This window comes from Gossypium arboreum, chromosome 4 (genome assembly GCF_025698485.1).
Source record: "Gossypium arboreum isolate Shixiya-1 chromosome 4, ASM2569848v2, whole genome shotgun sequence".
NCBI classification, from domain to species: Eukaryota; Viridiplantae; Streptophyta; class Magnoliopsida; order Malvales; family Malvaceae; genus Gossypium; species Gossypium arboreum.
In genome coordinates this window covers 31,005,524-31,032,067 of record NC_069073.1, presented here as the reverse complement: position 1 = coordinate 31,032,067, position 26,544 = coordinate 31,005,524, and the positions used below count along the sequence as shown (strand labels likewise).

The window sequence follows — 26,544 nt, the reverse complement described above, 5'->3', positions numbered from 1 at the left end:
GGAAATGAAGCAAAATCCTTCTTCCTCTTAGTATTTTCGCCAAAAGGGAGAGAGCAAGCATGAACAAATTTTTTGTTTTCTCTTCTTGGTTGCACAAGCAATGGGGGATGCTACTCTCTCACACACATTTTTTTTCATTCTTTTCTCACCCATGCTTAGTTGTTTATTATTTCTAACATCATCCATTAGTAAAACATGTTGGGAACATGTTTCCCTTGCCCATAATTTGTCATGGCCGCCATCCACCTTAGGGAATGGGATAATTGACATGCAACTCCATTTATTTCACTTCATGCATTATTAGGCCACTTAAAAATACACCTATCACATTTTCAAGTCCTAGCACATGGGTCCTTTCTTATAAATTTGCACCTAATTAATAAAAATCGAGACACGAAATATTTACGCATACAAATTCCACATACAATAAGCACGGAATATAACACCTAATTATTCTTGTGACTCGGTTTCATGGTCCCCAAACCACTCTCCGACTAGGGTCACATTAGGGGTGTCACAACTCTCCCCCACTTAAGAGATTTTCGTCCCTGAAAATCTTACCAGCAAATAGGTTTGGATATCGCTCTTTCATAGAGTTCTCGGTCTCCCAAGTAGCTTCTTCTATCCCGTGCTTGAGCCATAACACTTTCACTAGCGGAACCCGCTTGTTTCGCAACTCTTTCACTTCTCGTGATAGGATACGAATCGGTTCTTCCTCATAACTCATATTAGCTTGAATTTCAATTTCGATGGACTAATCACGTGCGATGGATCGGATCTATAGCGTCAAGCATCGAAACGTGAAAGACATCGTGAACCTTTTGAGTTCGGGGCAAAATCAAACGATATACCATCGGACCGACTCGCCGGATATCTCATATGGCCCAATAAACCTCGGCTCACTTGCCCTTACGGCCGAATCGAGTATCTTTTCCAAGGCGATACCTTGAGAAACACTTTATCACCCACGATACTCGATATCCTTACGCTTCAGATCCGCGTCGACTTCCGACGATCGGAGGCTATCTTCGAGACTTTCACGGATTACTTTCACTTTCTTCAGCATCTCTAATCAAATCCACCCCAAAAATCTTGCTTTCACCGAGCTCACCCAAAACAATGGTGTACGACATTTACGACCGCATAAGGCCTCGTAGGGTGCCATCTTAATACTTGATTGAAAGTCGTTGTTGTAGCGAATTCAATCAACGGCAAATACCGCTCCCATGAACCACTAAACTCGAGGACGCAACATCTTAACATATCCTCAAGTATCTCAATTATCCGCCGGATTGACCATCGGTTTGGGGGTGAAAGGCGGTGCTGAAATGCAACTTGGTACCCAAAGCTTCTTGCAACTTTTTCCAAAATCGTGAGGTAAATCTCGGGTCTCTATCCGACACGATGGAAATAGGCACCCCGTGTAATCTCACAATCTGAGAAACGTACAATTCGCTAATTTGTCCATTGAAAAATCCGTACGTACAGGGACAAAGTGAGCCGACTTAGTCAATCTATCAACCACGACCCAAACCGCATCCTTCTTACTTGTTGACAATGGCAGTCCGGATACAAAGTCCATTGTGACTCGATCCCATTTCCACTCGGGTATCGTGATTGGTCAAGTAATCTCAAGGCACCGATGTTCCGCTTTCACTTGTTGGCATATTAAACATCTCAAACAAAGTCGGAGATGTCTCGTTTCATACCATGCCACCAAAATCGACGTTTCAAATCATTGTACATCTTCAGACTCCCGGGTGGATTGCCATTCGGCTACAATGGGCTTCATTCAAATTATCGAAATGAGTTCAATTCTTTGAAACACACGACGACTTTTGAACCTCAAACAATCGTCATCGTCGATTTGAAACTCCGAGTCCTTGTTCGAACACACTCACCCGCTTTTGCAACCAACTCGTCGTCGACTTTCCGAGCTTCTCGAATGTGGTGTGTCAACAGTGGTTTGGCTTTCAATTCGGCTACTAACACACTATCGGATTGGACAGACAAGTGCACGTTCATCACTCGTAAAGCGAATAATGATTTACGACTCAAGGCATCCGCAACCACATTCGCCTTTCCCGTGATAGTCAATGATCACTCATAATCCTTTAACACCGAGCCAACGTTTTTGTCGCAGATTTAAGTCTCTTTGGGTCATCAAATATTTGAGACTTTTGTGATCCGAGTACACATGGCACCTTTCACCAAATAAGTAATGTCGCCAAATCTTTAAGGCGAACACGATGGCGCCAATTCGAGATCATGAGTCGGATAATTTTTCTCATATGGCTTTAATTGCCTCGACGATAGGCCACAACTCGACCCTCTTGCATCAATACACAACCTAACCTGTGGAGGGAGGCGTCGCTATAGATGACAAATTCTTTGCGGACTCGGGTTGCACTAGAATTGGGGCTTCATCGATAAGTTTTCATTGATCGAAACTTTTGACATTTCTCCGTCCATTCGAACTTAACATCCTTTTGGAGTAAGCCGTCATCATCGGCGTGGCTATCGTTGAGAATCCTTTACAAATCGTCGGTAATAGCCAGAGCAAGCCCCAAAAGCTCGAACCTCAAGAATATTTCTGAGGCTTCCAATTAAGTATGGCTGAAATTTTATTCGGTCGACTCGAATACCGATCGAATACCACATGACCCAAGAAGCTAACCTCTCTTAACCGTAACTCACACTTGTCAACTTAGCATATAATTGCTTATCCCGTAAAATTTGCAGCACTAACCGCAGTGTTCAAATGTGTTCGATCTCATTTCTTGAATAGACCAAGATGTCATCAATGAACACGACTACTAATCGATCCAAATATGGTCTCAAGATCCGATTCATTAAATCCATAAATACCGCAGGGGCATTAGTGAGCCCAAACAAGATCACTAGGAACTCATAGTGACCATATCTCGCTCAAGGCGCTTGGGTACGTCCAAATCTCGGATTCGCAATTGATAATAGCCCGATCTCAAATCTATTTTCGAGAACACCGAGGCTCCTTCAGTTGATCGAACAAGTCATCAATACGTGGCAACGGATATTTGTTCTTTATCGTCGCTTTATTAAGTCGACGATAGTCGATGCACAACCGCATGGTTCCATCCTTCTTCTTCACGAACAATCTTGGCGCACCCTAAGGCGAAAAACTCGGGCGAGCAAAACCTCTATCCACCAATTCTTGCAACCGAGCTTTCAACTCCTTTAATTCGTTGGTGCCATACGATACGGAGCTATCGAAATTGGAGTGGTACCAGTACCAATTCGATGCCAAATTCTACTTCCGAACAGTGGTAAACCCGCAATTCTTCGGGAAAACATCCGGTATTCACAAACCACGGCACAGATTCGGTTTCTTTTCGATTCCTTGTCATCGAAAGCACGACGCAAGGTACGCTTCGCACCTTTTCTTACATATTTCGGGCCAACATCGCTGATATTACGGTGGCAACCCCTTTAAGTCCGTAGACTCAACCCGAATTATCTTGTTATTCGCGCTCCTCAAATCGATAGTCTTGCTCTTGCAATTTACAACCGCATCGTGCATGGTCAACCAATCCAAACCAAGAATAACGTCGAACTCATCGAATGGCAAAAGCATCAAGTCCGCCGAAAACAAGAACCTCGGAACACTAGGGACTTTTCTTGCACACTTTGTTGACAAGCACGTAATGACCTAAGGGTTTGACACCGAATTACAAACTCAGAGACTCGATAGGCAAAGTCTTCTCGGATGCTAAGGTTTCACATATATACAAATGAGTAGAACCGTGGTCAATCAAAGCAATCACATTTGTATTGAAAAGAGTGAAAGTACCGTAATGACATCTGGAGAGGCAGATCCTCGCGTCAGATGGCATAAGTCCTAGCAGAGCACGAGCCTCGATCCGATGGTAGCATCTCTAGGTCCTCTCTGCGCCAACGACATTGCCCATATTTCTAGGTGGCCTACCTCGGCGGTGGTAGCACCCGGGTTTCCACTCGACTCACATTCTGCTCAAGCATCCTCGGGCAATCCTTCATAAAGTGGTCGGCCGATCCACACTTATAGCAGGAGCGATCACGAAACCAACAGCTCCCGAATGCCATTTGCCACAATGTGGACACTCCGCCTCTCTCGATCATTTCCACCACTAGCGATCGAAGTGACTCGTGTGGTCACAGGGTCGATCGCGTCCTCGTCTAGAAAAGCCCGAACGCCTCTAGACCGGCTCGCATCATCTCGAAATCTCTTTGATGCTTGTTGAAGAGACTTTCCGAGGACCTCTTTCGAATTCTCCAGTTCCCACATCACTTTTTGTTTCTCCTTTCTAAGCTCTTCGGCTTTACAAGCTCGCTCAACAAGTACTACGAACTCTCGATCTCGAGAATGCCAACAAACATCCTTATATCATCATTCAGCCCATCCTCAAAGCGTTTACATAATAGCTTCGGACGAAATGCATTCTCGCAGCGTCGGCTAAGCCTCACAAACTTTCGTTCGTAGTCAGAACGGACATAGAACCTTGCTTAAGATCAAGAAATTCCTCCGCTTTTGGTCGATGAATCTCGATCGATATACTTTTTTCTAACTCGGTTTGAAAGAATTCCCAAGTCACTTGCTCTCTAGGCACCACGAAGTCGAGTACTCCACCAATAGTAGGCGGACTCACGTAGCAAGGAGATGGTACACTTTAAGCACTCATCGGGTGTACAGGATAGCTCATCGAGCACCGGATAGTGTTATCCAACCAAAATTCAGCTCGCTTCGGCATCATCATCATCCGTAGCCTTAAATTCAGTGGCCCTATGTTTTCGAATCCTATCGATGGGGCTTACTTGACCTTATTTGGTCACCCACCGGAGGTATTGTAGGTGCGGGGTTGCATTTGTCGGGAATGAAGGTTGTGGAACAGCCGTGTTAGTTCGAATGTATTGATTAAACCATTCGCTCATCACACTATAAAAGGCTTGCCTAGCCTCGTCATTCGGATTGTTGGCCATAGGTTGAGAGTCCGCCACGTCCCCCTTGCGCGGAGCAGCGCCACACTCTCCACATCATCACTATCGCCGGTTGGGATTGGGATCCATTGCTATAAACAAACACAAAGTCAAATTGTCGAAATCACCACACTATCGATTCATCATTTAATGGCATGTATAGCTAGGCCCCAAACACATCACGGTAGTCCTAGAATCGACTAAACCGTGGCTCTGATACCAATAAAATTGTAACACCCCGATCCTGAGACCATCACCGGTGTCGGACACGAGGGGTTAACAAGTCAAGTCCACATATTTTGCCCACTAATTTGACATTTCCAGTCGGGCTGGAAAACTGCGTCACTGTCGCCTTAAAAATCATATCTGGAGTTTCAAAACTCAGAAACTGGTTTCGTAAATTTTCCCTGAATTTAGACTCATATATCCATCCATGGATTTATTTCTAGAATTTTTGGTCGGGCCAATTGGTACAGTTTATTAGTTAAAGTCACCCCTGTTACAGGAATCGGCTGCTCTGACCTTCGCGTGTTACAACTTGAATATCTCTCTGTACAGGGCTTTAATACTGGTGCCGTTTCTTTCTAATGCAACTAGACTAAAAATGGAATCTGCACATATAAGGCATGACTCCTAATTCTTTCTGGATAATTTATAGTAAATTTTTAAAGTTGCAAAAGGGGACCCGGAAACCATTCTGGCCCTGTCTCACAATAGCTTTAATATCTCTTAACAAGTAACTCCTATGACCATTTCGTTTCTTCCATATGAAAATAGACTCATCAAGGTTCATTTACATAGCTCATTCACTATTTAATACCACTCCTACAAATTTTGGTGATTTTTCACATTCACGTTACTGCAGCTGGCAGCATCTGTTTTTAAGGTAGGTCTTACCTATTTTGTAGTCTCCATGAACCAACTAGTCTTGCCATACATAGGTCCACATATGATCATTTTAACCATGCCAATGGCTGATCATGTGACCAACATTCCCATTTCCAATTCATAGTCACATCATGACACCATATATATATATACAAACCGCAAATAGTCTAAGTTCATTCTTCACTTTTACGAGCCGTTTTAGCATGGCCGTATACATATACATCACCACATTTTTAAACCAACAAGGGTAGTCCTATACATGCCATTTCAAAGTTCAAACAAAATTTATACCAAAATAGAGGCGTTGATAGTGTGGATGACTTGACTTTATTGATCCCGAATCCGATTGCTATCGAGCGAAATCTATAAAACAGAGAGCCAAAGTAACGGGTAAGCATTTTTATGCTTAGTAAGTCTCAAGGAATATAATCAACTCTAATTACAGCAATACATTCACATAGCCAAATGCATCATTTCATTAATACACATTCTTACTTCACACTTCATCATTATATACTTTCACAAAGTATCAATCAAGTCAATAACTGAAATTCATTAGTCGATTGAGCGAATGTTGCTCAAACGTGTCGACTTTCCAATGCACATATAAACGTACCTTATTCTTTGGGCTTTTCGGGTGTACTAATTGAATTTATTACAGCAACCAACACTCACCTCCAGCCCAAGATTCTTCGGAATATAACCGGATATAACCATGTGCACAAATGCCTTCGGGTCTTAGCCCGGATAGAATGACTCGCACGAATGCCTTCGGGTCTTAGCCCGGATATAGCCACTTGCACAATTGCCTTCGGGTCTTAACCCGGATATAATTTCCAGCATAATTGTCTTCGGGCTTAGCCCGGATATCATTCAAATTCTCATGTACACATACATCAATAATCATTGGACATACATATTTCATTTTCGTTACTAAGGCTCAAACGCAAATATAATCACAAGCATATTCGCCTTCGGGACTTAGCCCGGGTAGAATTCAAATGCTCATACACACATAATCAATAATCAATACACATCCATACTTTGTTTCACATAATTCAAGTAGGGTCACTTCTTGAGGACTTACCTCGGATGTTGTCGAACGGCTTTTTCGGCTATTCGATCACTTTCTCCTTCCCCTTGTCCAATTGTGGCCCTCTAAGCTCTTGAGCTAATTCAAACAAATTCAATTTATTAAAACCTCATTGTGCTAGCTTATGGCCAAATATGACAAGGAGTTTAAATGGTCATATGGCCACCCTTTAGCTTGAATACACAATGGTCATGCACATTTTATACTACATCAAGCAATTCAATACAATTTATTCGAGCATCAAGGAAATGCTAAGGCCTTCAATAGGCTACCCAAGGCCGAATATTCATGTACATGTTGAGGCCAATTATGCACTTAATACCTCACAAAAACAGCATGCATTTTACTAGTTAATGCTTTGCATATTGTGGCTCAAAACTTATAATATAGCATCAAGCACTTATATGTGTGCTAGGCCGAATTGTGCTTGCAATTTCACAATTATTCTTCAACATCTTCTTCTTTAAACAAACTTATTCATCACTTCCTCCATAACCAAAACATCATGTGCAAACATATATATACATATATGACCATGGCCGAATTTCAAGGTGTCCATAGCCATCCAAAACACAAATTTTAACTAACATGCAAGAAGCATGAACCATGCTCATGAATGCATCATGGCGAATATGACAATCATGCTCCTTTTCAACTTCAATCATGATAAAACAAAAGAAAACTCAAAATCTTACTCAAGAGTAGACAACCCATCATTGCATGCATCATCATCAAGCTTCACACTTAGCATGCAATGGCTTTATCACCATAACAACTTTGGCCAAATACCATTTCCATGGCATAACAAAGATTTGAGCCATGGCTAACATGCACATCAAGTTAGCAACCAAAACATGCATGAAACTCCCAACACAACCTCATACATACCTTAATCTTGATGCAAATTTAGCCAAATCTCCTTCTAGATCTCTTCTAAACAAAGGAAATGAAGCAAAAATCCCTTCTTCCTCTTAGTATTTTCGGCCAAAAAGGGAGAGAGCAAGCATGAACAAATTTTTTTGTTTTCTCTTCTTGGTTGCACGGCAATGGGGGGGGATGCTACTCTCTCACACACATTTTTTTTTCATTCTTTTCTCACCCATGCTTAGTTGTTTATTATTTCTAACATCATCCATTAGTAAAACATGTTGGGAACATGTTTCCCCTTGCCCATAATTTGTCATGGCCGGCCATCCACCTTAGGGAATGGGATAATTGACATGCAACTCCATTTATTTCACTTCATGCATTATTAGGCCACTTAAAAATACACCTATCACATTTTCAAGTCCTAGCACATGGGTCCTTTCTTATAAATTTGCACCTAATTAATAAAAATCGAGACACGAAATATTTACGCATACAAATTCCACATACAATAAGCACGGAATATAACACCTAATTATTCTTGTGACTCGGTTTCGTGGTCCCGAAACCACTCTCCGACTAGGGTCACATTAGGGGTGTCACATGCTCATTCAACTAGCACCACGAATTCTTTGATTTCCAGAATTCCAACCAACAAGCGAATATCTTTGTTCAAGCCGTCTTCAAATCTCTTGCACATTATTACTTCCGAAGATACACATTCACGGGCATACTGACTCAACCTTACAAATTCTTGCTTGTATTCTGTAACAGACATACGGGCTTACTTAAGCTCAAGAAATTCTTTACGTTTCTGGTCAATAAATCTCTGATTGATGTATTTCTTTCAAAATTTAGCTTGGAAAAAATCCCATGTAACTCGTTCACTCAGAACCACTGATGTCAAAGTCTTCCACCAATGATACGCCGTGTCTCTCAAAAGTGAAACAACGCATTTTATACATTCTTCGGGACTCAAGGATAATTCATCAAACACTCTTATTGTGTTCTCTAACCAGAACTCAGCCTTTTTCGCATCATCACTTGTTGTAGCTCGAAATTCTTCTGCTCCATATTTTCTAATCTTGTCAACTGGTAGTCTACCCAACTGTACTGGATTCACTCGTGGCATATCAGAAGTTTGAGGGGGATTAACAGGGGGTGGAGGTTGTTGTACAGCCGGATTGGTTCTAATATATTGAGTGAACCAATCATCCATCGTCTGATAGAAGGCTTGCTTAGCCTCTCCATCATGGATACTCGTACTCAGTCAAGAATCAGCTTGCACCGTCCATTACGTGGGAGCAGGTGCTATGCTTTCAACATCGTCAGCTACAGCTCTATCGGGATCCATTTCTATACAAAAGCACGTTTCAATGTCAGGTTCATCACACTATCGCAATTTCAGATATATGGCATGTATAGCTAGACTCACATATGCTATGGTAGTTCTAGAACCGACTAAACTATAGCTCTGATACCAACCAAATGTAACACCCCTAACCCGTATCCATCGCCGGACTAGGGTTAAGCGGCATTACTAAACATATCAAAACACTTCGCATTCATTTTTCAAACATCATGTCATCATAGTCAAACATCAACATAAGTCCCTTTCTTAGGTCAATTAGACCTTAAATATGCATTAGGAAGAGGTCGGGACTAAACCGAACACGTTTACAACTTTTCACATTTAGAAAATTTTTCTATTCTGTTAACGTTACACGCCCGTGTGTCCAGGTTGTGTGCCTTACACGGGCATCATACACACCCATGTGAACCAGCCGTGCCAAAACAGGGTGACCATACTGACTTTCACCCACGACCAATAGGCACGCCTGTGTTCTATGGTCGTGTGATACTAAGCTAGCTACTGACTTTAGACCACGGCCATGTGACACTCCCGTGTGTCAAGGCCGTGTACTTTTTTTTAGAGAATACTGCTTTTCTTACACGGCCACAAGGCACGCCCATGTCCCCTGACCGTGTGGCACAATGCATGCTTGGTTTAAGCCAACGTGCCACCCATTATGGGTCCCTACAACAAGAAAACAAACATGCATGTACAACCCAATCAACCATTCTTTATGCTAAAACATACATCATTCATGCCACAGTTGCAAATTAACATCACATATTATAAACATTTCTCAACCATGAGATCAAACAAAAAGCAGCTAAATCACATGGCTAAATATATATACATCACAAAACATACTTCACAACTACTAGCCTATACATGCCACATTTCAAATATTTACATTTTCAAAAGTACCAAAATGAGATCGATAGTGTGGTGACGATCCTCGACTATCCCCGAGCCTTCAGTAGCTACGATAATTGTAAAACAGACAGTAATCACGCAGAGTAAGCTTTCAAAAGCTTAGTAAGCTCGTACTCAAAACATTCATAGTATATAAACATAAAATGATAACCTATGAGTATTTGCACAATTTCAATCCATATAACTATATCAACTCAATGAGATTCATATACATAACATCATCTAACACTTAGGCATTATACATACCTGAAGCTTTCCGTACTTATTCACTTTTGTACTTACGTCATGTTGAATGTTATAAGACTTTCCATAAGTTATTCGTGTTTTACACATCAGCACACTTAGTGCTATATGGTTACCCGAAACTAAATATTTCTACACACTTAGTGCCATCTCGAATAACCGAGACTAAGTCAGTATCGCACACTTAGTGCCTCAAGTAGCCGAAGCTAGTTAAATATCACACTTACTGCCAAAGCTAGTTTAAATCGCACACTTAGTGCCAAAGCTTCCGAATCATCACCATATTATCCAATTCAATTATATACAACCCATGTAGAATAAAGGCATCAAAACTTACTTAACATCACATTTTAAGTACAAACTTACCTCGTACTTGAAGGTGTCGACTCGAACGTTTATTATATAATCTTTGATTTCCCTCGATCTAAATCCGAACTCCTCTTTTCTTGATCTATAAGTATTCAAAATTAATCCTTTTATTCAATAAATAATTCAATTCAATCCATAAACACATATTAAGGATAATTTGCAAATTAGTCCTAATATTTTCACATTTTGACACTTTAGTCCCTCTTTCACAAAATCACAAAATACACATAATTTGCATATACACAAGCTTGCCCAAATTCTCCTAGTACTTATACTAGTTCACACATTTCATTTATTTCACATTTAAGCCCCTCAAAATAATTTTTTTTACAAATTAGCCCAATTTACTCAATTTCATCAAAAATTCAAAGACAACATATGTTAATCCAAAACATACCTTCCATAATTTACCATTTAACAACACAAAACTCATGAATTCATCCATGGCATATTTCAAAATCATCATCAAAATCAAAAATTGAAGCATGGCTTTATAGTACACTTAGAAACGATCACAAAAACGTAGAAATTATCAAAAACCAAAGCAAAAACATACCTCAATCAGGGAATATAATGGCCGAACCCTGGGTGTTCTTTTTATTTTATTTTCTTTGTATTTTCGGTTAAGAATGGATATAAAATGATCCATTTACATGCATTTGCTTTATTATTATTAACATAAATCTAATGACCATTTTTCCCTTTCATTCAACCATTAAAAATTCACCTAACACATGCCCTTTTTTATCCATTCAAATCTCCAATGGTTAAATAACCACATAAAGACCTTTACTCTAGAAAGCCAACTCAAATAAGCACTTAAACATCTAACACACAGCTTTTACATTTTATGCGATTAGGTCCTTTTTGCAAATTAAGTACACAAATAATTAAATTTTCGTACAAAACTTTCACACATATCAATTTACATATCATAGACACAGAAATTAATATTAAAAATATTTTTCTAACTCGAATTTGTGGTCCCGAAACCACTATTCCGACTAAGGTCAAAACTGGACTATTACAGACACTCCTATTTTTAGCAAACTAGCTCCCTTGCCTCACTTATAAATAAGACCCCATTTCTCACTTTTCTAATCATCACTCATCCCTCAATCATCCCTCGCTCATTCATCATTCTCTCCTCTCTCAATTCTCTTAGCCCTCACGACTATCATCATCTTTGCATAAACTTTTTTAGCAAATTAGCCTCTTAAAGAGTCCTTGGTCAGCCACCTCGGAGAGCCATCATCAAAGGAGCGAAGCGAAGGAATGAAGGAGCCCTCGTTAGTCATAGTCTTGGGTGATAGCCACATTTATTTGGGTTTAATCTTTCTTTTCTTTTAACTTAATTCAAGAATGTTTGCTATGTGTTTACTGTTCATGTTTACAACAATGATAGCTTAATCTTATTTAAGGTAGGATGATTATTTTAATTGAATAATATTTATTTAATTCATGCTTATAATGTTTGTGCCTCAATCGATTATGTTTTCAATTAAAATCAAGCCTGTATTTCATTCATACGTGATTGAAATGCAGCTGAATTAGCTGAGGGATCCTAACCAGATGACGACTAATGGACACATAATTGAAATGTGCATGCTCAATTTAGATCCTAACTCAATTAAATTGTAGGTTACATAACAACCCTAACCAGGCTCTGTTATCTGCATACTTTTTAGATTTCTATCATTAAACTGCTTCAAACCTAACACGCCCCTGTTACCTCGCACAAATACTAAGAAATCCTTAGTAAATAAGGATCAGTAAAATGAGTATTTACTAAGTAAAGGATTCCGAAAGGACCTAACATCGTTTCCAAACTCATTAAAGATTGAGTTGCCATGGAATGTTTTTCCAAATATTGATAAGCATGCTAATAATAATTTGAGTTTAATTAAAGTAATTGTCCTAGCTTATTTATGTTATAATTGTTTCTTACTGTGTTAATTCTACTAAAATCTATTTCATTCATATAGTTGCATGTTAGGATAAATCACATCAGGGATCATTGCATTTAGTTTAATATATTTTAATCATCACTTCTCAATTGTATTGTTTTTAGTTATCAAATTGTTAATATAATTTTTCAAATTAATTGACTTAGCACAAATACAATCCCTGTGGAGATGATAACTTGATACTTACTTATTACTTGATAACGACCGTGCACACTTGCACAAACCTGAGCATTACAAGTTTTTTGCACCGTTGCTGGGGATTGTCAACTATTGCCATAGTCATTTTTTGTGAAATTATTTATTTTAATTTGGTTATTTCTAGCATTACTAACTGTAACACCCCGAACCCGAGACCGTCGCCGGAGTCGAACACGAGGTGTTAACAGACTTCAAACCACTTATTGAGAATTTTCCAGACAAGCTGCCAATCTGTGTACTAGTCGCTTCAAAAATCATAACTTGAGTTTTACAACTCGAAAATCAGTTTCGTAATTTTTTCCTGAAACTAGACTCATTTGTCCATCTACAGATTTTTTTCTAGAATTTTTGGTCAAGCCAATTAGTACAGTTTATTAGTTAAAGTATCCCATGTTACAGGGGTCGACTACACTGACCTTCGTGCGTTAAAACAGGAATAACTCCCTGTGTAGGGATTCAATACTGATGCCGTTTGTTTCTATAGAAACTATACTCAAAGAGAAATTTATACATATATGGTATGACTCCTAATTATCTCCGGTTAATTTATAATGAATTTTCAAATTCGGAACAGGGAATCCAGAAACCGTTCTGGCCCTGTCTCACGAAATCTTGGATATCTCTTAAAATACAGCTCATATGGTCGTTTCGTTTCATCCATATGAAAATAGACCCATCAAGCTTCAAGTACATAATTTTTTTAGCTATTAATTCCACTTATACTATTTTTAGTGATTTTTCAATCTCATATCACTGCTGCCGTCCGCAACAGTTACTGCAGTAGACTATGCCAATTTCATGAATCCTTCCTTAGCCTTACTAATCATCCATCATACGTGACACAAATTATGGCCACCTTATCAAAATTAAGGTTTCTAAGACTCGTGGCTATAGATTCTAGCATTCCACTCAAACGACCACATAGGCTATTTTCACATGGCTTAAAGTTTACAACCCAAAATTTAACAAAACAAAATAGCCCATACATGCCAAATGTTCTCCTAAGTTGACTAAGAAGACAATACCAAAATTGCTCACGGTGTGATGACTTCGTTGATTTGTTACGAACACCCAAAAGGAGACGAGTCCAAGAAACCTAAAATGGGTGACAAGAAAATACCGAGTGAGTTTATAACTCAGTAAGTCATAAGCATTCCACAACCATCCATTAATACAATTATCATAAAATGAAATAATGAAACAAGGCCAAGTGTTCCAGCCATACCGAACTATACCATAGTTCCTTAGATCTTTCGGTCTTTCAGATCAATCTCATACCAAGTCATACATTTACATTTCATATACTGTTCAATAGGATATTTGAAGCAATTTCCATACATCATTTCATTTCCGCAACAATCATGAAATCAAATGAACTTTCATCTATTCCACGATACCTTATTTACGGGAATGCAATTGGAATCATCACATAGATTTAAATCTTACCAACTCCACCCCGAGCATGAACATAGCATCTATTAGCCATGAACTCAAGGTACTTACTCTTTCCGCTATCCATACTCATCTCAATGAAGTCACGCCTCCATATAAATGTTCAATCGGAGATATGTGTAGAGTTCGCACACATAGTGCTTAATACTCAATCACGCACACTTAGTGCCATGTGATTCAAGCCCGCACACATAGTGCCATATAGTCCAAACTCGCACACTTAGTGCCATACATTACAAGCTCGCATACTCAGTGCCAATCTCGTCCCCGTACACATCTATTTCTCGCACACTTAGTGCCGAAGCAAACTTCCTACACATTTCACTATCTCTTTTACGTTCAACAATATCATCTTTTCATACACATACATTTGTATATATTTCATCTCATTAAACACAATTGCATAGATATTACAATCATTTAAGCAATATCAAATATATGCTTAATGACTTACCTTGTGTTGGGTAAAATAGTCCAAGTCGGCTACTCGATGACCTTCGTCTTTCCCTTGCTTGATTCTCCTTCTTTAACTCCTTGAGCTTAATCAATAAATCAACTAGTTTAACCCTCTTGCTAAACATTCATAATTCAATTACACATGCATATGTATGTTTGTATATTCGCAACCATCCTCACTTATTACCCATTTGGTCAACAATCTAAGCCAAGATAAGGCTTCAATATGGTTGCCTCTAACCTAATACATGCACACCAATCTACTTCCTTTGGCGAATATGCATGTCTATGTTGAGGCCAATTTTACACTTAATACTACACCAAAAAACAGCATACATTTTCCTAATTAACGATTACATATTGTAGCTCTATACACATCTCTCATTTATTTCATAACCAAACAACATCACAAGCAAATATACACCTTAAAATAGTATATATGTCATACAAATTCATCATGTGCAAACATATATTCATGTAGGTGCAATGGCGAATTCTCAAGTGGCTTATATCCAAATATATACACATATCCAAAGCTTAAATCTTACTTACCATGCAACATGCATGAATCATACTTATGGATATAACATGGCGAATACCACAACACCATACCGTTTCAATTTGGTCATGGTTAAACAAAGAACTTAGTATCTCATTCAAAATGCTAAAAGAAAATCTAAGAATCCTCAATCCACCATCACATGTATCATTATCAAGCTTGATATTTAGCATGCAATGGCATTAACACCATATTCCCTTTGGCCGAATTTCATTCCCATGACATAACAAAGATTTGAACCATGGGCTAACAAGAACATCAAGCTAGCGACTAATATATACATGAATCTCATGGCAAAACATCAAACTTACCTTAATCTAGGTACAAGTATGGCCAAACCTCCTCCTAAACCTCTTCCAAACCAACATGAAACAAGAATTCCTTCCTTCTTCCTTAGAATTTTCAGCCCAAAGGAAATGAAAATGATGAAAAAATTCTTCTTTCTTTCTCCACACTCACGGCAATGGGCATGCATGAGACCATTTTTTTCTCTTTTTTTTGTTCCTTTCATTATTAAATTCCCATGCTCACTATTTTATTTTTTCTTACATACACCATTGTCCCAACATGTTTTATGACATGTTTTTACCCATAATCTCTGTCATGGCGGCCACTAGCTATTAGGGGGGGAAATTTGACATGCAAGTCCTCCCCTTTGACTACATGCACTATTAGGTCCTTATAGATTAGCCTATCACTTTTCAAAAGTGTCACACAAGTCCTACTAACTGAATTCACATGCTATCGGCTAAATCGAAGCCTGAAATTTTCACACATTCATAATTACATATTCTAGACAATAAATATTACGTTCAAACATTTTGGTGACTCGGTTTAGCGGTCCCGAAACCAATTCCCGACTAGGGTCAATTTTGGGCTGTCACAACTCTCCCCCACTTAAGAAATTTTCGTCCCTGAAAATCTTACCGGTAAATAGGTTTGGGTAACGCTCTTTCATAGAGTTCTCGGGTTCCCAAGTAGGTTCTTCCATCCCGTGTTTGAGCCATAACACTTTTACTAACGGAACCCTTTTGTTTCGCAACTCCTTCACTTCACGAGCTAGGATACGAATCGGTTCTTCTTCATAACTCATATCGGCTTGAATTTCAACCTCGATGGACTAATTACGTGTGGACGGGTCGATCTATAACGTCAAGCATCGAAACATGGAAGACGTTGTGAATCTTTTCAAGTTTAGGGGCAAAATCAAACGATACGCGATCGGATCGACTCGTTCGGATATCTCATATGGCCCGATGAACCTCGGGCTCAATTTGCCTTTACTACCAAATCGAGTATCTTTTTCAAGGCGAAACTTTAAGAAACACTTTATCTCCCACTTGATACTCAATGTCTTTTCGTTTTAGATCCGCTGCACGACTTCGACGATCGGAGGCTATCTTTAGATTTTCACGGATTACTTTTACTTTCTGTTCAGATCTTTAATCAAATCCACTCCAAAAATTTTGTTCTCACCGAGCTCGGTCCAAAACAATGGTGTACGGCATTTACGCCTCGTACAAGGCCTCGTAAGGCGCCATCTTAATACTTGATTGAAAACTATTGTTGTGTTTAATTCAATCAAAGGTAAGTACTGCCCCATGAACCATCGAACTCGAGGATGCAACATCTCAACATATCCTCAAGTATCTCGAATTATCTGCCGGATTGACCATCGATTTGGGGTGAAAGGCGGTCTTGAAATGCAACTTGGTACCCAAAGCTTCTTGAAATTTCTTCCAAAATCGCGAGGTAAATCTCGGATCTCTATCCGACACAATAGAAATCGGTACCCGTGTAATCTCACAACTGAGAAACGTACAATTCGGCTAGTTTATCCAATGAAAAATCCGACGCACGGGGATAAAGTGAGCCGACTTAGTCACCTATCAACAACAACCCAAATCGCATCCTTCTTACTAGTGACAATGGCGGCCGGACACAAAGTCCATTGTGACTCGATCCCATTTCCACTCGGGTATCGTGATCGGTGAAGCAATCTCAAGGCACTTGATGTTCCGCTTTCACTTGTTGACATATTAAACATCTCAAACAAAGTCGGAGATGTCCCGCTTCATACCATGCCACCAAAACCGACGTTTCAAATCGTTGTACATCTTCGTTCTCCCGTGTGGATTGCCATTCGGCTACAATGGGCTTCGCTCGTAATCATTGAAATAAGTTCAATTCTTTGGAACACACAGACGACTTCGAACCTCAAACAATCGTCATCACCAATATGAAACTCCGATTCCTTGTTCGAACACACTCACCCGCTTTGCAACCAACTCATCATCAACTTTCGAGCTTCACGAATTTGATGAGTCAACAATGGTTTGGCCTTTAATTCGCTACTAACACATTGTCGGGTAGAATAGACAAGGGTACATTCATTGCTCGTAAAAGCAAACAAAGATTTCCGCTTAAGGCGTCCGCAACCACATTAGCCTTTCCCGTGATAATCAATGACAAGCTCATAATCTTTTAACAACTCGAGCCAACGTCTTTGTCGCAGATTTAAGTCTCTTTGAGTCATCAAATATTTGAGACTTTTGTGATCCAAATACACATGGCACTTCTCACCAAATAAGTAATGTCGCCATATCATTAAGGCGAATACGATGGCAGCCAATTCGAGATCATGGGTCGGATAATTTTTCTCATGTGGCTTTAATTGTCTCGACGCGTAGGCCACAACTCGACCTTCTTGCATTAATACGCAACCTAACCCAAGTAGGGAGGCGTCACTATAAATGACAAACTCTTTGCCGATTCGGCCGCACTAAACTGAGCTTAGTTAAATGAGTTTTCAATTGATCAAAACTTTTCGACACTTTTCCATCCATTCAAACTTGACATCCTTCAAGCGGTTTCGTCATGGGTGTGGCTATCATCGAGAATCCTTTTACAAACCGTCGGTAGCAACCGCAAGTCCCAAAAACTCGAACCTCAAGAATATTTCTCGAGGCTTCCAGTTAAGTATAGCTGAAATTTTACTCGTCGACTCGAATACCCGATCACAGATACCACATGACCCAAGAAGCTAACCTCTCTTAATCGAACTCACACTTGCTTGAACTTAGCATATAACCGCTTATCTCGTAAAATTTGCAACACTAATCTCGGGTGCTCGCATGTTCGGTCTCATCTTTTGAATAGACCAAGATGTCGCCAATGAACACAACTACAAACCGATCCAAATATGATCCAAGATCCGATTCATCAAATCCATAAATACCGCAGGGCATTAGTGAGCCCAAACGGCATCACTAAGAACTCGTAGTGACCATATCTCGCTCAAGGCGCTTTTGGTACGTCCAATCTCGGATTCATGAATCGATAATAGCCCGATCTCAAATCTATTTTTGAGAACACTGAGGCTCCTTCAGTTGATCCAACAAATCATCGATACGCGGGTAACGGATACTTGTTCTTTATTGTCACTTTATTAAGCTGACGATAGTCGATGCACAACCTCATGGTTCCGTCCTTCTTTTTCACAAACAACACTGGTGCACCCCAAGGTGAAAAACTCGGGCGAGCAAAGCCTCTATCCACCAACTCTTGCAACTGAGCTTTCAACTCCTTTAATTCCGTTGGTGCCATACGATACGGAGCTATCGAAATCGGTGTGGTCCTAGGTACAAGCTCAATGCCAAACTCTATCTCCGAACAGTGGCAAACCCGGTAATTCTTCGGGAAAAACATCCGGGTATTCACAAACCACCGGCACAGATTCGGGTTTTATTTCTAACTCCTTATCATCAAGTACATACGCAAGGTATGCTTCGCACCCCTTTCTTACATATCTTTGGGCCAACATTGATGATATTACACCGGCAATCCTTCAAGTCCGTAGGTTCAACTCGGATCATCTCGTTATTTGCGCACCTCAAATCAATAGTCTTGCTTTTACAATTCACAACCGCATCATGCACGGTCAACCAATCCAACCCAAGAATAACATCAAATTCATCGAACGGCAAAAGCATCAAGTCCGCCGGAAAACAGGAACCTCGAATTACTAGGGGACATTTCTTACACACTTTGTCGACCAAAGACGTAACGACCCAAGGATTTGACACCGAATTACGAACTCGAGAGACTCAATAGGTAAAGTCTTCTTGGATGCTAAGGTTTTGCATATATAAGAGTGAGTAGAACCGGGGTCAATTAAAGCAATCACATTAGTATCAAAGAGAGTGAAAGTACCAGGTGATAACGTCGGGGAGGATGCCTACTCTGCGTGCTTGCGGATAGCATATGCTCTAGCAGAGCACGAGTCTTGGATCGAACAATCGTGTCGAGACCCTCTCGATTACCACCCCTACCTCCTGAAATCCTCGGGGGTCTACCTCTAGCCGTCGTCCCACTAGATCTTGCACCTTGCATCTTATTCTTCTCATCTAGCTCCGTGCAATCTCTAATGAAATGGTCCTTCGAACCGCATCCATAACAGGCCCTATTAACAGACTTACCCCAACATTCACCTATGTGTCGTCTTCCACATTAGGGGCATTCGGGCTTTTCTTGACGATTATTGCCCACACTAGCTACCAAGTAGCTCGTGAGTCCATCGATGGTCGTGCTCTAATGGAAATCCCATGATGCGCCTCGACTTATTTGTGTCCTCTCGAACTTCTTTACAGTAGAAAATGGAGCCTTGCCCGTCGATCTTTTATGATAATCTCTAGCTTCAAATTCAGCCTTCCTCTTCTCCCTTTCGAGCTCTTCCGCCTTGCAGGCTCGTTCAACTAGTGTTACAAATTCTTTTATCTCCAAAATACCCACCAGTAGCTTTAACTCTTCATTCAATCCCTCTTCAAATCTTTTGCACATAGCAACCTCATCAGCCACACACTCCCGAGCATACCGACTAAGTCTTACGAACTCATGTTCGTATTCAAATACCGTCATACGACCTTGCTTGAGCTCCAAGAATTCCTTACGCTTTTGATCGATGAACCGTTGACTAATGTATTTCTTTCGAAATTCCTTTTGGAAGAAATACCAAGTAACTTGTTCCTTTGGGACTATGGAAATTAAGGTCCTCCACCAATAGTAGGTGAGTCTCAAACAAGGATATAGCACACTTAAGACATTCATCGGTGTGCATGACAGTTCATCAAACACTCTAATGGTGTTATCAAGCGAAACTCACCCTTTCGGCATCATCGAGAACTATGGCCTTAAACTCCTCGGCCCCACGCTTCCTAATCAAGTCCACGGTGGTTTACTCAACCTCACAGATCAGCAATCCGATGGCATTACGGGCTCTTGGGGTGGATTATTTAAATTTGGGAATGGTTGGACAGTAGGATTGGTTCGGGCATATTACGCGACCCACTCATTCATCATGGTGAAGAAGGCTTGTTTCGCCCCTTCATCTTGATTATTCATGGATGATCGAGGCTCAACAGGCGGTGTCCCTTGTGCAGGAGCAGCCGCTACACTTTCAACGTCATCCGCCAAGGGACTCTCTACCCCGGGTTCCATTTGCTAATCAAAACAAAAATTTCAACCGTCAGAAGTCATCACATTTTTAAGCACTAACACATTGGCATGTATAGCTAGACTCACACGCGCTACGGTAGTCCTAGAACCGACTAAACCTGGCTCTGATACCAATAAAATTGTAACACCCAGAACCCGAGACCGTCACCGGAGTCGAACACGAGGTGTTAACAGACTTCAAACCACTTATTGAGAATTTTCCAGACAAGCTGCCAATCTGTGTACTAGTCGCTTAAAAAATCATAACTTGAGTTTTACAACTCAAAAATCAGTTTCGTAATTTTTTCCTGAAACTAGACTCATATGTCCATCTACAGATTTTTTTCTAGAATTTTTGGTCAAGCCAATTAGTACAGTTTATTAGTTAAAGTCTCCAATGTTACAGGGGTCGACTACACTGATCTTTGTGCGTTACAACAGGAATAACTCCCTGTGTAGGGATTCAATACTGATGTCGTTTGTTTCTATAGAAACTAGACTCAAAGAGGAATTTATACATATGTGGTATGACTCCTAATTATCTCTGGTTAATTTATAATAAATTTTCAAAGTCGGAACAGGGAATCCAGAAACCGTTCTGGCCCTGTCTCACGAAATCTTGGATATCTCTTAAAATACAGCTCATATGGTCGTTTCGTTTCATCCATATGAAAATAGACCCATCAAGCTTCGAGTACATAATTTTTTTAGCTATTAATTCCACTTATACTATTTTTAGTGATTTTTCGATCTCATATCACTGCTGCCGTCCGCAACAGTTACTGCAGTAGACTATGCCAATTTCATGAATCCTTCCTTAGCCTTACTAATCATCCATCATACGTGACACAAATTATGGCCACCTTATCAAAATTAAGGTTTCTAAGACTCGTGGCTATAGATTCTAGCATTCCACTCAAACGACCACATAGGCTATTTTCACATGGCTTAAAGTTTACAACCCAAAATTTAACAAAACAAAATAGCCCATACATGCCAAATGTTCTCCTAAGTTGACTAAGAAGACAATACCAAAAATTGCTCACCGGTGTGATGACTTCGATTGTGATTCGAACACCCAAAAGGAGACGAGTCCAAGAAACCTAAAATGGGTGACAAGAAAACACCGAGTGAGTTTATAACTCAGTAAGTCATAAGCATTCCACAACCATCCATTAATATAATTATCATAAAATGAAATAATGAAACAAGGCCAAGTGTTCCAGCCATACCGAACTATACCATAGTTCCTTAGATCTTTCGGTCTTTCGGATCAATCTCATACCAAGTCATACATTTACATTTCATATACTGTTCAATAGGATATTTGAAGCAATTTCCATACATCATTTCATTTCCGCAACAATCATGCAATCAAATGAACTTTCATCTATTCCACGATACCTTATTTACGGGAATGCAATTGAAATCATCACATAGATTTAAATCTTACCAACTCCACCCCGAGCATGAACATAGCATCTATTAGCCATGAACTCAAGGTACTTACTCTTTCTGCTGTCCATACTCATCTCAATGAAGTCACGCCTCCATATAAATGTTCAATCGGAGATATGTGTAGAGTTCGCACACATAGTGCTTAATACTCAATCACGCACACTTAGTGCCATGTGATTCAAGCCCGCACACATAGTGCCATATAGTCCAAACTCGCACACTTAGTGCCATACATTACAAGCTCGTACACTCAAGGCCAATCTCGTCCCGTACACATCTATTTCTCGCACACTTAGTGCCAAGCAAACTTCCTACACATTTCACTATCTCTTTTACGTTCAACAATATCATCTTTTCATACACATACATTTGTATATATTTCATCTCATTAAACACAATTGCATAGATATTACAATCATTTAAGCAATATCAAATATATGCTTAATGACTTACCTTGTGTTGGGTAAAATAGTCCAAGTCGGCTACTCGATGACCTTCGTCTTTCCCTTGCTTGATTCTCCTTCTTTAACTCCTTGAGCTTAATCAATAAATCAACTAGTTTAACCCTCTTGCTAAACATTCATAATTCAATTACACATGCATATGTATGTTTGTATATTCGCGACCATCCTCACTTATTACCCATTTGGTCAACAATCTAAGCCAAGATAAGGCTTCAATATGGTTGCCTCTAACCGAATACATGCACACCAATCTACTTCCTTTGGCGAATATGCATGTCTATGTTGAGGCCAATTTTACACTTAATACTACACCAAAAAACAGCATACATTTTCCTAATTAACGCATTACATATTGTAGCTCTATACACATCTCTCATTTATTTCATAACCGAAACAACATCACAAGCAAATATACACCTTAAAATAGTATATATGTCATACCAATTCATCATGTACAAACATATATTCATGTAGGTGCAATGGCCGAATTCTCAAGTGGCTTATATCCAAATATATACACATATCCAAAGCTTAAATCTTACTTACCATGCAACATGCATGAATCATACTTATGGATATAACATGGCCAAATACCACAACACCATACCGTTTCAATTTGGTCATGGTTAAACAAAGAACTTAGTATCTCATTCAAAAATGCTTAAAGAAAATCTAAGAATCCTCAATCCACCATCACATGTATCATTATCAAGCTTGATATTTAGCATGCAATGGCATTAACACCATATTCCCTTTGGCCGAATTTCATTCCCATGACATAACAAAGATTTGAACAATGGGCTAACAAGAACATCAAGCTAGCAACTAAAATATACATGAATCTCATGGCAAAACATCAAACTTACCTTAATCTAGGTACAAGTATGGCCAAACCTCCTCCTAAACCTCTTCCAAACCAACATGAAACAAGAATTCCTTCCTTCTTCCTTAGAATTTTCAGCCCAAAGGAAATGAAAATGATGAACAAAAATTCTTCTTTCTTTCTCCACACTCACAGTAATGGGCATGCATGAGACCATATTTTTCTCTTTTTTTTGTTCCTTTCATTATTAAATTCCCATGCTCACTATTTTATTTTTTCTTACATACACCATTGTCCCAACATGTTTTATGACATGTTTTTACCCATAATCTCTTGTCATGGCGGCCACTAGCTATTAGGGGGGAAATTTGACATGCAAGTCCTCCCCTTTGACTACATGGACTATTAGGTCCTTATAGATTAGCCTATCACTTTTCAAAAGTGTCACACAAGTCCTACTAACTGAATTCACATGCTATCGGCTAAATCGAAGCCTAAAATTTTCACACATTCATAATTACATATTCTAGACAATAAATATTACGTTCAAACATTTTGGTGACTCGGTTTAGCGGTCCCGAAACCACTTCCCGACTAGGGTCAATTTTGGGCTGTCACACTAACTTATTCTTTTTAATTTTGTGATTTTCTTTTCAGGTGTTTCTGAGCATAGATAGGATTATCGATTTACTCCTACTGGACACTGAAATTCAGCAAACTTTCAGACAAAGAAGACGTGAACGAATGGCTCAGAGACAGAATGAGATGGACCTTGGAAATCACAATTAAGACCAAGGTAAAGAAGCCGATCGTGTACGAAATCCCATCCCTATTGCCTATGATAGGGATCGATGCATTAGACAATATCTTGTGCCACTTTTCAGTGAGTTAAATCTAGGAATTAGAAGGCCAGATATTAAGGTACCCCAATTCGAATTGAAACCATTGATGTTTCAAATGCTACAAATGGTGGGCCAATTTAATGGTATGCCCACGGAAAATCCACATCTCTACCTTCGATTGTTTATGGAGGTGAGTGATTCATTCAAGATAGCCTGTATGACTGAATATGCACTAAGGTTGAAGTTGTTTCCATACTCGTTGCGAGATTGAGCACGAGCATCGCTCAATTCATTGCCACCAAGTTCCATATCTATATTGCAAGAATTAGCAGAGAGATTTTTGGTTGAGTATTTCCCACCTAGCAAGAACACTAAGGTGATGAACTTGATCACAACTTTCCAACAATTGGATGACGAGTATTTGTATGAGGTTTGGGAGCAATTCAAAGAGTTACTTCGTAAGTTTCCTCATCATGGGATTCCTCAATGTATCCAGTTGGAGACATTCTATAATGGTCTCAATGCACATACAAGATTGATGGTAGATTCTTCTGCGAATGGTGCAATTTTGTCTAAGTCTTATATTGAGGCTTATGATATCATCAAGAGGTTCTCGAGTAATAACTATCAATGGCCAAGAAATCGAACAACTTCAGGAAGACGTATAGCTGGAGTTCATGAAGTTGATGCTCTCACTTCGTTATCAGCTCAGGTATCATCTATTTCCTCTATGTTAAAGCAGTTAACCGCTAATAGTGCTAATAATTTTGCAACTTAGCCACCAAGTCCATTTGAAGTAGTTTCCTATGTGTACTGTGGGGAAGGTCATTCTTTCGAGAATTGTCTATTAAATCCTGAGTCAATGTACTATGTGGGGAACCAACATCAAAATAGGAGTGGACAAGGACCCTAGTCCAACTTCTATAATCCTTCATGGCATAATCACCCCAAATTTTCTTGGAGCAACCAAGGAAATAGAGCAAACAACAACTTTATACAGCATAAACCCAACCAATCTCAAGGGTTTAATCAGCAAGCTCTAAAACCAGCCCAAGCTAAATCATCAAACAATTTGGAGAACTTGTTGAAAGTATACATGGCAAAGAATGACGCTTTGGTCCAAAGCCAAGTAGCAATACTAAAAAATTTGGAAAGCCAAATGGGTCAGTTAACTACGGAGCTTCGTAATAGACCACAAGGAACATTGCTGAGCAATACTAAGAATCCAAGAAACTTGGGTAAAGAACATATCAAGGCAGTGGCATTGCGAAGTGGTAAAATTCTAGAACCACGATTGATTGATGTCGAAGACGAGCCTATTGAAAAGGAGGAAAGTCAACCAGTTGTTGAAATTCCTACACCAAAGGAATCAGAATCTGCAAAGACTGATAAGGTAAATCCTAACTTAGTGAATTCAGATACTTTAACATCTTATTTGGATGTAGATTTACCTACTTAGAAGAGTTTTCTTGTTCAACCAAAAGTTACATCACCTTCATATCCATAAAGATTCCAGCAACACAAGCAGAAATAGAAGGTGCAATTCAAGAAGTTTCTGGATGTTCTAAAGCAATTACACATCAATATTCCATTGGTGGAGGCTTTAGAACAAATGCTGAATTATGTAAAGTTTATGAAGGATGTACTATCCAAGAAGAAATGAGTGAGTGAGTATGAGACTGTCGCCTTGACAAAGTAGTGCAGTGCATTCCTGCAGCACAAGCTGCCACCGAAATTGAAGGATCCAGAAAGCTTTACGATACCCTGTAACATTAGTGAATCTTACTGTGGTAAAGCTTTGTGTGACTTAGGAGCAAGTATCAACTTGATGCCTAAGTCTATTTTCAAGATGCTAGGGATAGGAGAAGTAAGACCTACAACTGTGACGCTCTAGCTAGCAGATCGATCTTTAGCATACCCTGAAGGAAAGATTGAGGATGTTTTGGTAAGAGTCGATAAATTTATTTTTCCTTTTGATTTCATTATTCTAGATTTTGAAGCAGATAAGGAAGTGCCAATTATCCTTAGGAGACCTTTCTTAGCCACGAGAAGAATGTTAATTGATGTACAGAAAGGCGAACTCACCATGTGAGTTC

At 39.5% G+C, this 26,544-nt stretch overlaps 1 non-coding gene across 1 annotated transcript; it reads right to left on the bottom strand.

The window, feature by feature from the left end:
* Positions 1–24,821: 24,821 nt before the first annotated feature.
* On the bottom strand, positions 24,822–24,928 carry LOC128292027 (small nucleolar RNA R71). The gene has a single exon (XR_008282011.1). It is a non-coding gene; the product is annotated as a small nucleolar RNA R71 (small nucleolar RNA).
* Positions 24,929–26,544: the final 1,616 nt, after the last annotated feature.